The following is a 13824-nucleotide window of genomic DNA, read 5'->3' on the forward strand; positions in this document are numbered from 1 at the left end:
TTTGAAAGTGAAGAAGTTGATGCTGCCATTTCTCATCATGAAATGATCTCTCAGCTTTTGTGTTTTTGCAGAGCCAGATTTGGGAAAATAGAATGCCAAAGATGGTTTATCAGTATGGATAAAAGGAGTGAAAGGCCACTGTTAAGAAACACACACAACAATGACAAAAACCAAGGCTTGATAACACACAGACAGCTGAGAGACGGTGGTAAAAGGAGCCCCCTTTCTAACCAATTCTCCCAGCCAGGGGCATTTGGGAAGAAGAAATGTATGTCCCATCAGGAAATTTTGTTTCCTTATCCCTTTGTGGACATTATTAAATTTTCTTCTAGGAAGGAGCCCCCAGTAGGCTGCAAATTGTTTTCTCCACTGTTTGTGCAGTGAAAACAGTGGGTCGGAGGGGGCTGTTTAAGGAGCCTGGCATTCTGCAGAGCGTCAGGGCCTCTTTAATTAGAGAGAGGCTGTCAGGGAAGACGAACAATGTTCCCTTTGTTAGAACAACACAGTGTCTTTCAAAATCATATTTGTTTTTAAACTGGGTGTATTTGCTCACCACCATGATGAGAAACACAGTTTAGATGATGCGTCAGAATTTGAACAGGAGATATTTGCTTTAAAAGTTATAACAAATAGTAAGACAGGCTTTACAGCTCAGGGGTTGCAACGGGAGTGTTGTAAAAAGTTTACTCTAACTTTGAAATGTGCTGATAAATGAGTTCTATCAGCTTGAGGGGAGCTATAACACACATGGATACTTTGGATATGAAAATGGAATCAGAACTATTCTGACAATAGAGGTAAATTTTATGACAATGGATTTTTAGTTGCCTTTTTTTCCTTTCTTGGGCATCTTCCATTCTAAGTACACTCATGAAACAGTAAAATGATATAGACTGTGAAAACTTTTCAACTTCTAGGAATTTCACTGACTTGGGCAAGGATATTAAGAGGGCTTGTTGTTTCCAAGTATGTTAATGATGAAAACATCATCTGAGAGATTTTATTTTCTAGGGTAAATGGTCTGATATGACCAGTATAATAATACTTTAATGAAGCCTCTTCTTTAAGATAAATTGCCTACAGGTCAGGACCAGTTGTTGAAATTCTGCCTGGGTCTCTATACATATAAAAGGTCTTTTGAAAAAAATAAAAAATAAAATAAAATGTCTTTCGCTCGGGCGCCTGCCTGGCGCAGTTGGTAGAACATGTGACTCTTGATCTCAGGTTTATGAGTTTAAGCCCCATATTGGATGTAAAGCTTACATAAAAAATAAGAACAATGACAAAAAATAAAATGCCTTCTGTTGCATTTTTTTTCCAGTGTGGATTTATTATATGCAATGTGGATTACCTAGTAGGCAAACTATATGCATTCTAAAAGCATCAACAAAACAGAGGTATCAAAAAAAAACCAATTCGAGGTGGGCAAGATTTTGATAGTAAGCATGCGTGTATGTGCGTATGTGTATATATGTTTATATGTATATCTATATATGTTTCTTCATGTATATAGTACATATTTTGATTTCTTATATTTAAATATATTCTTATATTTTTATTTCTTTATACATATAAAGAATAAGAAATAGAGTATAAAGAATAAAAAAGAATAAAAATATATTGTTACATTTTTATTTCTTTATAAATATTTCATATATATTTGTTGTTGTTGTTGTTGTTGTTAAGGATCAAACTAATTTCCATTGGAAACACAAGAACTTCTTTGGACCTCCTTATGGCTAATTTGTATTTTGGTAGATTTCTCAGCAGAATTATATATTGAGGGAGGATAGTACTTGATATTTCCAATCAGGACTTGATTTTGTCTTACATCATACTAGGTCTTTCAGAGGAAATCAATGAAAGGAAAGGCACAGTCCCTTGCTACACGAAGTCTGTGACTTACACAAGCATGAGGCATACACTCAGGAAATAGAGACTTAACCAGTATATTATAACTAGCAGTTATAAATTGTGCGTGTTTGATGTTTTATTTGGTTTGATTCATTGTTAACTCTCATACTGACAGTTCTTTATTATATTGTTAAATACCCATATGTTGGAAATATAGGTAATTTGCAGTTACTGATTAAATGCTACAGGAGATAATTCACCACACCTCACACAGATGATCAGAGAGCAACTCTCCATAACTGATGTTTGCCCAGCTATCACCCAATAGGCTTATGACTATGGGAATAAGCCACATGGAGACCCAACTAACTGGGACCTTCAAATGATTGGATTTTTCCCCTTGAGCTTTTGTTTCATGAAGAAGAAACAATGCTGGGGTACCTGAGTGGCTAAGTTGTTTAAACATCCGACGTTTGATCTTGGCTCAGATCATGATTTCAAGGTCGTGGGACCAAGTCCTGAGTCAGGCTCCATGCTCAGCAGGTAGTCTTTGGGGATTCTCTCTCTCCCTCTCCTGCTAGCTCCCCCCACAACCCTCTGCTTGTTCTCTCTCTATGAAATAAATAAAAAAGAAAAGAAACAATGCTAAGAGGGTAATCCATAAGAGGGACTTTTTTTTTTTTTGAGTTCTTGAGCATGATTTTGGATCAGTATATATTAAGTCCAGTTTCCTACTCACCTCCATCTATAGTTCTGCTTAATGGAAACTATTATTGCTAGGAATGACACTGGAAAATATCAGCCTTTAGATAAATATCAATTCTGTTTTTGGTATTACTCTTATAAAGTGGATAAGCACATTCAGAAACATCTTTTAATTGTAAAAATTGAGGCAAAAGAATTTTCTATATAACTTGGTTGATTTTACTGAAACCACAGTTTTACTTACCATTGCTGAGGTAACTGAGTTTTGAGACATAATTAAGTGTAGAGATGTGCTCTGTGGCCTTCTTCTCAGGGTCTCTAAGAACGGCAAAATCTCTCAACAGGCCTATCAAAGAGATCCATCAAGAAAGCTCAATATAAAGAAGGGATGTCTGGGTGGATCAGTCTGTTATGTGTCAGACTCTTGACTTTGGATTGTTATGATCTCGGGTTTTTGATCTCAGGGTCATGAGATCCATCCCCATGTGGAGCCCCATGGGGAGCTCCACAGTGGGCTCAGTGCTCAGCTGGGAGTCTGCTTCTTGCCCTCTGCCGTTCCCCCTGCTTTTTCTCTCCCCTCTCAAACAAGTAAATAAATCTTCAGGAAGGAAAAACAAAAACCTCAATTCAAAAAATACCTTTACCACAAAATTCATCAGAGTTATAGTAAAGACTGCAGGAGTTTGGAAGGGGAATTGAATGCTACAAGCATTATAAGGCCATCGCTTCTTGGCCTTTTGGCTAAGACCAAGTGTAGTATCATAAGGCCAGGAACTGTGTTTGCCTTGTTCAAGGCTACATGTTTAACCTCTTGCATACATTAGGCACTTGGATGACTTTGTCAAATATTTCCTACTATAAGGATCTTCATATAGATTGCAGCTTTTGAATTAGACATTTACAGATGAGTTGAATTTTGACCGCTGAAGACCATCCAGGGAATGGAAAGCATGGGGAAAAATGCTGAGGTGGAAAGAAAAGTCATGGGTGAAGGGCAGGATAAAATACAGCACGGAGTTGGATGAAGTCATTTAATAGATGATCCTTATATCTTATCTCGTGCTTAGACTTGGTGATGGTTGAGAGAAAGACATTCTATGTTTGTGCTTTTTATTCTTCCACATACTGTTCTCACTCCCCGCTCCCAACACACACACTGTGGATTCGGAGAAAGAGCACTGTTTATGGGTAAGTGTCGGCGTGGGTTTGAGCCTTCGAGCATTCAGAACAAAGCTGGTAACTGGGTACATCCACTCGAGGGTGCAGAGCTAAAAAGAAAGCTTTGCAGGATTCCAGAAGTATTTCATTTGACAGCATGTCTTCACTTCGATTCAAGATGAAACCTTGGCTAAATCTCATCATTTCCTACTTCAAATCCATAAAGAAGCTACTTGAGGTGTCCCTGAAGAACACTCGTGTGCGGAGTGTTAGGACGGCTGGGTTAGTGCATGAGGTCACTGGTGTAGGTCCCCTGTGGGGATGCTGACCCAAATGCATCATTTTGCTGAGTGTCCCTGCTCAGTGCCAACGCTGCTTTGACTTCTGAATAGGCGTGCTTCCTAGAAATTACCCTTCAGCTGACCTCATGGCACACCACACATTACACATTTCGTGATGTCACTCCCGTTCCTCAGCTGCAGACAACAGACGCCTGAGAAGAGGAGGAAGTTTACCACTGAAGGGAAATGGAAAGTTTATTTTCTGTCTCTCGTCAGAAGCTCAACGCCAGACACATATTTCGGGGCTCTGTGCACTGAACATGTACACGCACATGGCCACTGGGGTGGGTGTGGAGAATCCGAGGGGAATGTGGGACCGTAAAGAGACTGGCAGGTAGGAGTTCTGTGTCATGAAAGAGCTTTAATTTGTTGCGAGGCAAATGCAGATCTTCACATCAAGGAGGATTTTACAAAGATTAGAAGTACCGGGCCGGAGGGTTCCTGAAGAACGTTGTAAAATTTCCTTCTCAAATATGATGGGTTCTCTCCTTTCTGAGCTGGGCTAAGTTAGTACTGTCTTGCCTGGAAACAGAAATAATTCAAATGCCCACTGAAGACATTTGCACGGTGGCCAGGTCAGTGTGACCGTTTCATTGCATTCAAAAACAGATACAACAGTTCTGCAAATTGAGGGCTCTGCCAGACCTCTTGTCTCTAATTCTTTCCTGGGCTTGAGAGTGAAGATTTGGGTTTGCTGAAATAAGAAGGGAAAAAAGTATAATTTAAAAGAACAACTAGTTGGTGATATGAGTACCTTAAAATATTTAACTAAGTATCAATTACTTACCAGTAATTCGAGCACCGTTCTCTACATGACTTCAGCTTTAGCAATATTGTGTATAATCTCTGGCCGTGAGAAAGATAGGAAGTGTGTGTGTGTGTGTGTGTGTGTGTGTGTGTGTGTGTGTGTATGTGTGTACCTGAAAAAAAATAAAAATAAAAGATTTTTTTTTTTAAGTCAATGGGTAAATATTTCATGTTAAGCATAAAGTCTTAGTGGAATATGATATCAGGGGCTGGAGGACAATAAAAAATATTTTGAACCTGTGTCTACTTTAGAATTACTTATAATCATTATTATTTATATGAATTCCACTTACTAAAAAATTGAAGCCGCTCACATTCATTCAGTAAATGCCTTGCATACTCTTCTGGTTGCCTAAATATGTTGAAAATAGGTACAGAGTACCAGGTTAAAATTCATAATAACAGGATGCCGGGTGGCTCAGTTGGTTAGGCCTCTGCCTTCTGCTCAGTTCATTATCTTGGGGTCCTGGGATCGAGTCCCACATCTGGCTCCTTGCTCGACGGTGGTGGGGGGGGGGGGGGCTGCTTTTCTCTCTGCCTCTGCCTGCCACTCTGCCTGCCTGTGCCCTCTCTCTCTGACAAATAAATAAATAAAATCTTAAAAAAATAATTCATAATGACATGTACGGTGACTGTGATTACTAGTAGGGGACAATTCTCACTTGGTCTCTTAAATTTCCCTGTTATCTTGCAAATGGAGGTACAGAATGCCTTTGTTCTGGATTATCTCCTCAAGGATGTTTATATAACTCATAGTCTTGGAAGAGAAAAATATTATTTCCTTCAGGAGCAACAGGCTGGTATGCTTATTGTCCAGTGTAAAAAATTTGAGTTCTCTAGGCTCCAGGTTCTTCTCTGAAACACAACTAGCTGCAAATGCAAATGTGTGGTTTTCTTCCAGTTTTGTTGTGGGAATTGGGGCTTGAGGAATTGGGTGCAAATGCTGATACTCTGCCTGTCAGTGATTGTTGTGAGTATTGAAGAGCCTTAAGACCAGTGGTAATAAATAGTCCTCTATCTCTGGCCCTGGAGTCTTGGGCTTTAGCTAACAGCCATAGAATGTGCAGATAACTTCTTAGTTTGCATGTAGGATAAAATTTCAGGCTCTTCACAAATCTGGTCAGTGGCTCTGAGTATTTACATTTTATTCAAACAAATACTTGAGACAAACTAGTACTTTCTCAAGGTAAAAGATCTCCCCTGGTCTTTAATTTTCTGTTGGATTTAAGCTGAAAAACTTGCCTGGGGAAAAGGAGTAAAGGAAATTGTAAAAGAAGGAAGAGGTAAAATGAGGTGATGGAAATACCCAAAGTAGTGAAAAAAAAGAAAAACAAGTCAAAGAAAAGAGCAGGAGGACATAGATATTAGACATTTGTGTATGTTTAAACAATTTTTAAACCTGGGGTTCATCCGGAGTGCCTAGGTGGTTCAGTCGTTAAGCGTCTGCCTTTTGGCTCTGGTCATGATCTCAAGGTCTTGGGATCAAGCCCTGCATCAGGCTCCCTGCTCGGCGGGAAGCCTGCTTCTCCCTCTCCCGCTCCCCCTGTGTGTGTTCTCTCTCTCATTGTGTCTCTCTCTCTGTCAAATAAATAAATAAAATATTTAAAAATAAATAAGTCTGGGGTTCATCCAATGTCTGTGCTGCTAGACATACTTTTGTTGGAAATACAGAGGAGCTATGGGACACCTAGGTGGCTCAGTCGGTTGAGTGCCCACCTGATTTTGACTCCTGTTGTGATCTTGGGGTCCTTGGGCTCTGCACTTAGTGGGAAGTCTGCTTGTCCCTCTCTCTGTCCGCACCCCCACTTGCTGTGCAAACAAGGGCATGTGTGAGCTCTCTCTCAAATAAGTAAATAAAATCTTTTTTAAAAGAAAATTTAGAGAAGCTAGTTTATCAAGAGAGAGGTGGTTTACCATTTTTCACCTCTTTTTAAATGGCAAATTTTTATTGCAATTCAAAAAAGGAGAAAGTGGAGAGCAACTCATTTAAAATGTAAGCTGTTGAAAGATGAAGAAAGTAATATTTTTCTGGTGTCCAAATCACGTGATGCTTGTCCTAAATACTGCTGCACTCGCCACTTTGAAGAGAAGACTAATCCTATTTGGAATATGCCATTATGTAATCTGTAACATCGTACGATTTCTTTCTTTCTTTTTTTGAAAGGTTATTTATTTATTTATTTGACAGAGATCACAAGCAGGCAGAGAGGCAGGCAGAGAAAGGGAGTTGCTGGGGGGAAGCAGGCTCCCTGCTGAGCAGAGAGCCTGATGCGGGGCTCCATCCCAGGACCCTGGGACCAGACCTCAGATGAAGGCAGAGGCTTTAACCCACTGAGCCACCCAGGAGCCCCACGTCGTACAATTTCTTAATTACAGAGGTGTCAGTAAATACTACAAACTCAGCTATTTAAATATTTGATTACTTTGAAAACCCCTATCTCTTCATCTATTAGACAAAATGGATTTATTTACAAGATTCTATTCATTTCATTAAATGAAAATAAAGATAAAATAAAGTGGAATGGACTGAAAAAAATCACAGCATAAGTCAGCGAGTCATGTTTAAAGAGAATAAATATTGAATAAACATAGTGCAACTTGAGCGATTAAGAAATACCATAAAGAGTGATCTTTAAAAATCATGAAGGAAATAAGGCAGCTTCCACTTAAAAGAAAAGCATCACTGATTTCCTAATCAACTGAGAACACCCACAGGGGTAATTACAGGCCACTCTTGTCATTAAACATGGTCTGCAAAATCCATCTAAATCAAGTAATCACCCTGTTGATTAAAAAACAAAAAAGCCAACTGCTAAAATAATCTGATACATTCCTTATAGAGGAAATGTGAGATGATCTGGGAATATCATATGTGGTGGGGGAATTAATAATACATCCAAAATTCTCTTCTCAAAATCTTTGAGTGGTATCCAAAATGGTAGAACAATCTGATTTTCAATTTTATAAATTTGTGGTTGCTTCTCACCTGGTGTTCTTCGTTATCTCTTTGGAGTTGCTGTATTTCTTGGCTTGGGGCACAGAGTGGTGCCGGATGCAAAGAAGGAAAAAAAAAAGCCAGGAAGCCTGTGATCTATTTGAGGAGCAAGGCCAAAAATAAAAGGCAAAATAAAGATTTAGGTAATAGGACAAGTTGATGCTAGAAGAAATACCAGCAGATAGGATGTGATGAATTGCCGAAGAATTTTGCAAATGGTCATTGTTGGAATTCAAGTAGGGGAAACGGCACTAGACTAGGGTGGTCTGAAAAGACATCGAGGACCACATGGGATTTGACCTGGGCCTGAAGGATGAAATCCGGCTCAATGAAGAGGGCAAAGATGAAGTCTTATTGGCAAATTACGGTTGGGCTAAATCTGACCTCTAGACAGTTTTTGTACACCTTCAGAACCAAGAATAGATTGTGCATTTTTAGATGTTGAGAAAAACAAAGAATGATATTTCATAACACTGAAAATTATATTAAACTTAAACATCAGCATCCATAAATAAATGTTATTGGCACAGAACCGCTCTCTATTTGTTGATATGTTTGGCTGCTTTTGTGCTAGGATGACAGAGTTGAGGAGTTAACACAGAAATCTAATGGCCCATGCAGTCTGAAACTTTTACTATCTGGAGCTTTACTGACAAAGTTTGCTGAATCCTGGGGTCAGAGACCACTGAGCAGTAATGATGGAAAGAGATTTTGGCTGGCCTATAATAGACCGAACTGTGGAGATAAAGAGGAACCACTGGAGGTTTTGCATGTAGGAGGAAGCCACGCTGTTTCCAAAACACATCACCTGAGCTTGCAAATGTTTGTTAAATCAACAAAGGAACAAAATTTTTCAGATTCCTAAGTGCTCTGTTACTTTCTACTTCATGCTTTTTTCTTTTTCTTTTCTTTTTTTTTTTTTTTTTTTTTTTAAGATTTTATTTATCCATTTGAGAGAGGGAAAGAGAGAGAAGAGACAGAGAGCATAAGAAGGGTGCGGTAGACTCCCCACCGAGCAGGGATTCTGATGCAGGCTGGATCCCAGGTCTCCTAGGTTCATGACCCGAGCTGAGCCCAAGGCAGGTACACAAATGACTGAGCGACCCAGGTGCCCTCTATTCGTTGCCCTTGAAAAGAAAGAATGGCTTTCCCATATGGGATGTGGCCCTTGACTCTCTTGGATTGTCCATCCTAACTTCCCAGTGGTGTACTGTGAACAGCTGTCACAGATTTTTACACTGTTGGACCCAAAACAATACCTTGTGTTGGGGGGTTTCTCTAAGAGCATATTTAGATGACTTCTCCTTGCACCATTCTTCTTCGATTGCATGACTTTGCTCTTCTCCTTCCTACCATAGCCAGACATAGCCACAGAAAAAGTGAGTATTTGTATTAACATAAGGAATTAGAAAAAAAACCCAAACCTAGCTCTTTCCAAAGGGCTTGTGAGAGCCAAACCATTAGAGAAAAATTGGCTCAGGCAAAACAAACTGCAGAAGGAGGCCAACTGTGAGACCCCGTCCTGTGGGTCTTCCCATCAGATGCACCATGGATACATTTCAAATACTAGATTTCCACTCTAATATGTTAAGACAGGATGTCATCAAACCTCACTAAGTGATGAAATCTAAGAAGAGTGTACAGAAACACACATGAGAAGAGCCTCACAATAAAAGGAAAACAAACTCTAAGAAACGTGGTTGAGATTTATCAGACTCAATTAATAATGGAGCCGTCAATGGCCTTAGAGAAATCCAATACAAACCAAATTCCAACTACCTGCCAGTGCTTCCAGCCATATTTACTTTCAATTGATTATATTTTTAAAAGATCTTAGGGGACAATTGTTTAAGAAAAACAAATCTGGTTAAAACCTAGAACATTAAAGAACATTAATTTCAGATCTTTCTCTTAATTAAAAACAGATTTTTTTTTCCCTTTTTGGTTCATTTGAAAAAAAAATTGAGAAAAGATGAGAACTTCCAATAAGAAGAGTAGAGCTGAGAGGAAGTTGAGAGAGAACATTAAGGGAGAAGGAGAAAATATATAGTGTTTGAAAAATGTAATTCTAAAGCATGCATAACTTGTTTTGGAGTTCATCCCAGATGAGTATGAGTATAGTCAGGGATAATGATGAATTCTGTATTAGAACTGTGTGAAGTTTTGAAAAAGCAGTAAGCCCAAGTCCTGGGAATGCAAAACGGATGACACTTTAGAATGATCTGCTATCCAAAATGGAGGGAAATAAAGCTTAACCCACATGTCAATATATTCTCATGTATATCTAAAAGGGCACATTCATAGACATACTTGGACACAGACATCCATATAGACATGCACAAGGACACTGACAGGATAAGCATGTGTTTTAGGGTATGAAAAATTTCCTAGGTCATTGCCTGTAACAGTGCAATGGTTTCTAGAAAAAAAAAAATCATTTCCTATTCTGGCTCAGAATGTTAAAAAAAAAAAAATGACTTTCCCATAACATTGTATAATGGATCTTCCAGTCACAGTCTCCTATGGAAGCATAATTTATGTAGTGGATGACAAGAAGAGTTTTATGATATCTGGAATTCATTTAAAATCTTTAGATGGGAAAAATTGAGATCCAATTAAAGTCTTAATAAATGACTCTGTGTTGAATATAAATATATTAAATTAATATGTGTGCAAGATGAAATTGGAAAAGTTATAGGATTCTTCATTTTAATTCTATTTCTATCAGGAAACTGTGTAACTCTGAGAATTACTTGGTAATGGGGCTGTTTACAATGAAGCAAAACTGAATTTAAATAGGACATTTTAGCTCATGACCGGTCATAATTCATGAGTTCTTGGCCTTAAGGCATATTGAGATCTTATTGGTGAAAGGCCTGTGAGGAGAGGGAAGATGGACCAATTGGAGCCAAGAAGGGCCCTAGGGAGACCCAGGTAGCGGTAGGACCAGCCCCCAAGGATCTTTCCAGGAAGGGAAGCAAGGGCAGTCAGGTTGCTACATGCAGGTTCCATTTTGTAGGTAAGATACGGTAGTGAGAGTCTTTGGTGGGAGGTAGCTCTCATGGGCAGAAGGTGGTAACAGCTTGGTTGTATGGGAGCTCTGGATGGGATGGACAGTGTCTTTGTTAAAGGCCCCAGGTGCTGAGGGAGGATAGATACAAGGTGAGTGTACCTATCCTGGATAGGTACAGTCAGATAGAGAGTATCTATCTTCTACTTATTTACCTAATTGCCCTAGGTTTTATATACTAGTGTGTATCATAGGGAAATATATACTTACCCTAGGTTTTCTGAGTACTAAACTTAAGGCAAGAGACTAAATCCGAATGGTGACCAAAGATTGGCTCCTGACATACTGGGCAACTGAGTGTAGCAGTTAAGATGGCAGACCCGGATGTCAAATTACCTGAGCTCAAATCCCTGTTTTCCCACTGACCAGCTGGGGATGACAACATCCGTATCGATGTTATAAGGATCACATAATTGCAAGGTGCACCCAAATTGTTATCTTTGGAAGTAGGTTTTTGGTTTAAGTCATATAACTAGGGACCTAGAAAATTGGGCTATATCCATGGGATAGACTAAACTATTCTTATAGTCTGGCAAGTTAGAAAATAAAAAAAGATCCTGGCCATACATTCCCCCCTTTTTCCCACAAATCTGGCTGTACCTTCATTTCCTAGTAGGTTTAGAATCTGTTTTCATTTCCATCCAACTACTTTTTCCCATCCAGTTGCTGTCCATCTGAGGCAGTGACCATTGCTGTTTTGTAAAACTTCTGCCCAGATTTATAGAACTTCAGGGCACATTTATTGTAGAATCTACTGATTTTGTTTTTAGATTGTTATAAACATGCTTTTACTCCTGTCTGTACTTAGGTATAACTGTGGATGCTAATAAAAAATAACATTTGGGGGAGTGTGGGTATGGATCAGTGGAGAGTTTAATTGAGAGAGCCATACCCAGACTGTTGGAACTGGCAAAGCCCTCATTATACCCTCAGTTGGCTATACCCAAGTCACAAGATGCTAAGTTTTTGTCTCATCAATGTTTATCTTTCTGAGACATTCAAGGTGAATGGCAATCATCTTATTCATCCTTTCCTATAAGCTATCTGTAGTTAACCACCCCCCTCCCAACCCCCTACCCTCCGATAAAGAGCTACCATTTTGAGAGTGTTCATAGTGCCGGGAATTGAAGTGAGTGGACTTACAAGCATCATCTCATTTAATTATCACAAGGATAAATACTACTATGTAAACTAAAGGTTAAAGAGAGGTTAAGAAATGTGAACAAGGTCATCCAGTAAGGAAATGCTCAGCAATTTTGCTTACTAGAGTCAGCTGGGTTGTTGCTCAGACCTGCAGACTCCCTGGAGACAGAATGATGTGCCCTGCCCACCCTTGCCTCTCTTACCTGCCAACCTGCCAGGTTCTGTCTCTCTTTCCATAGAGCTTTGCTTCTGCTTTGGTTAAAGACCTTACCATGTTATATCATGTATCTCTTATCTTTCCCACTTGACTGAATCTGAGATGATGTTAGAGACCCTGAAAATCATTCATTCCTGATGGGTCCTGTACTGCCTTACTAAGTTTTGTTTTTGTTTTTGTTATTAACTCCCCTCCAGTTAGTGGTAGCTCAAAAAGATTTATCTTCTAGTAACAGCTCAGTAAAGGTTTGTCGAATTCTTAAATGAATAAAATACTGAGTTTTCCTGGCTTACTAAAGATCATGAGCTAAAGCAGTGTTTTAAAAAATACAGTTCTAAAAAATATATACTTTCCTGATCAAATAGAGGAAGCTCTTACTGAACTTACTGATCAAAAAGTTTTTACTGAAAATAGAGCAGATCTCTGAACCACACGGAGGGTCTGGAGGAAGGAGTAGGAGAGCAGGGAGTCTCTTAGGAAGACTGAAAAGAGGGACTTTCCCTGGGAGCAGGTAGTCTGTCCACTCTCAGTGTTTGCAACACTTTTACTGTGGTGCCTCCTGCTCGCTCAAGATTCTGAATGTTCTCACCAAGAAAACACCAAATCCCTTGAAAGTCTGGTTTCTGCCTTGTGGTTTGTGAGCCAATCTCATGACGTCACAGCCACCAGCAGCCCACAGTGCTTTTCCTGACTCTATGTAGGCAGACCAGACAGGGCTTCTAGCAAGTGAAAGCTCTTTTGGGTAAATATTTTGGGCCTGGTTTTAAGATTTCTCTGACAGACCAAGTGGTGGAAATCTGTGTATATATACAGAATGCTCTCTCTCCCTTCTTCTGCTATGTGTGTGATGTCACTTTCTTCAGAGAAATAACTCTGTTTCTCTTAGCCAGTTCCTTGCTTGGGAATTGGGCTTTCCATGTTGATTTTCACTCCAAAAGGACTGCTAAGGAGACCCAAAACATATCTCCTTCCAGGCTGTCTGCCTTTTAAAGCTGCTCTATCACCTTTTGTTTTATCAGAGACTTGCCTTACAGGAGACTTTAGAATTAACCTTGTTACTTAAGTTGCAACAAAGTTCATTCAAATTCTAAACTTGGGGCGCCTGGGTGGCTCAGTTGGTTGGACGACTGCCTTCGGCTCAGGTCATGATCCTGGAGTCCCGGGATCGAGTCCCACATTGGGCTCCCAGCTCCATGGGGAGTCTGCTTCTCCCTCTGACCTTCTCCTCGCTCATGTTCTCTCTCACTCTCAAATAAATAAATAAAATCTTTAAAAAAAAAAAAAAATTCTAAACTTGGAGGCTGGGAGAACAAAGTCCTGTGCTTGTGGGCACAAACCCAATTTATATACGTATATAATCAATGTATATATATGAGAATACATTTAATTTGCATATAAATATATACATTCTATTTACTGTATATTTATGTAAATACACTTTTTTTTTAAATAAAAGCACAAGCCCAAATCAAATAAGCAATTAATATATGTCTGTGTACGTGCACATTCACACAAAACATACAGCCTAAGTTTT

The sequence above is a fragment of the Mustela nigripes genome, chromosome 14, assembly GCF_022355385.1.
Source record: "Mustela nigripes isolate SB6536 chromosome 14, MUSNIG.SB6536, whole genome shotgun sequence".
NCBI classification, from domain to species: domain Eukaryota; kingdom Metazoa; phylum Chordata; class Mammalia; order Carnivora; family Mustelidae; genus Mustela; species Mustela nigripes.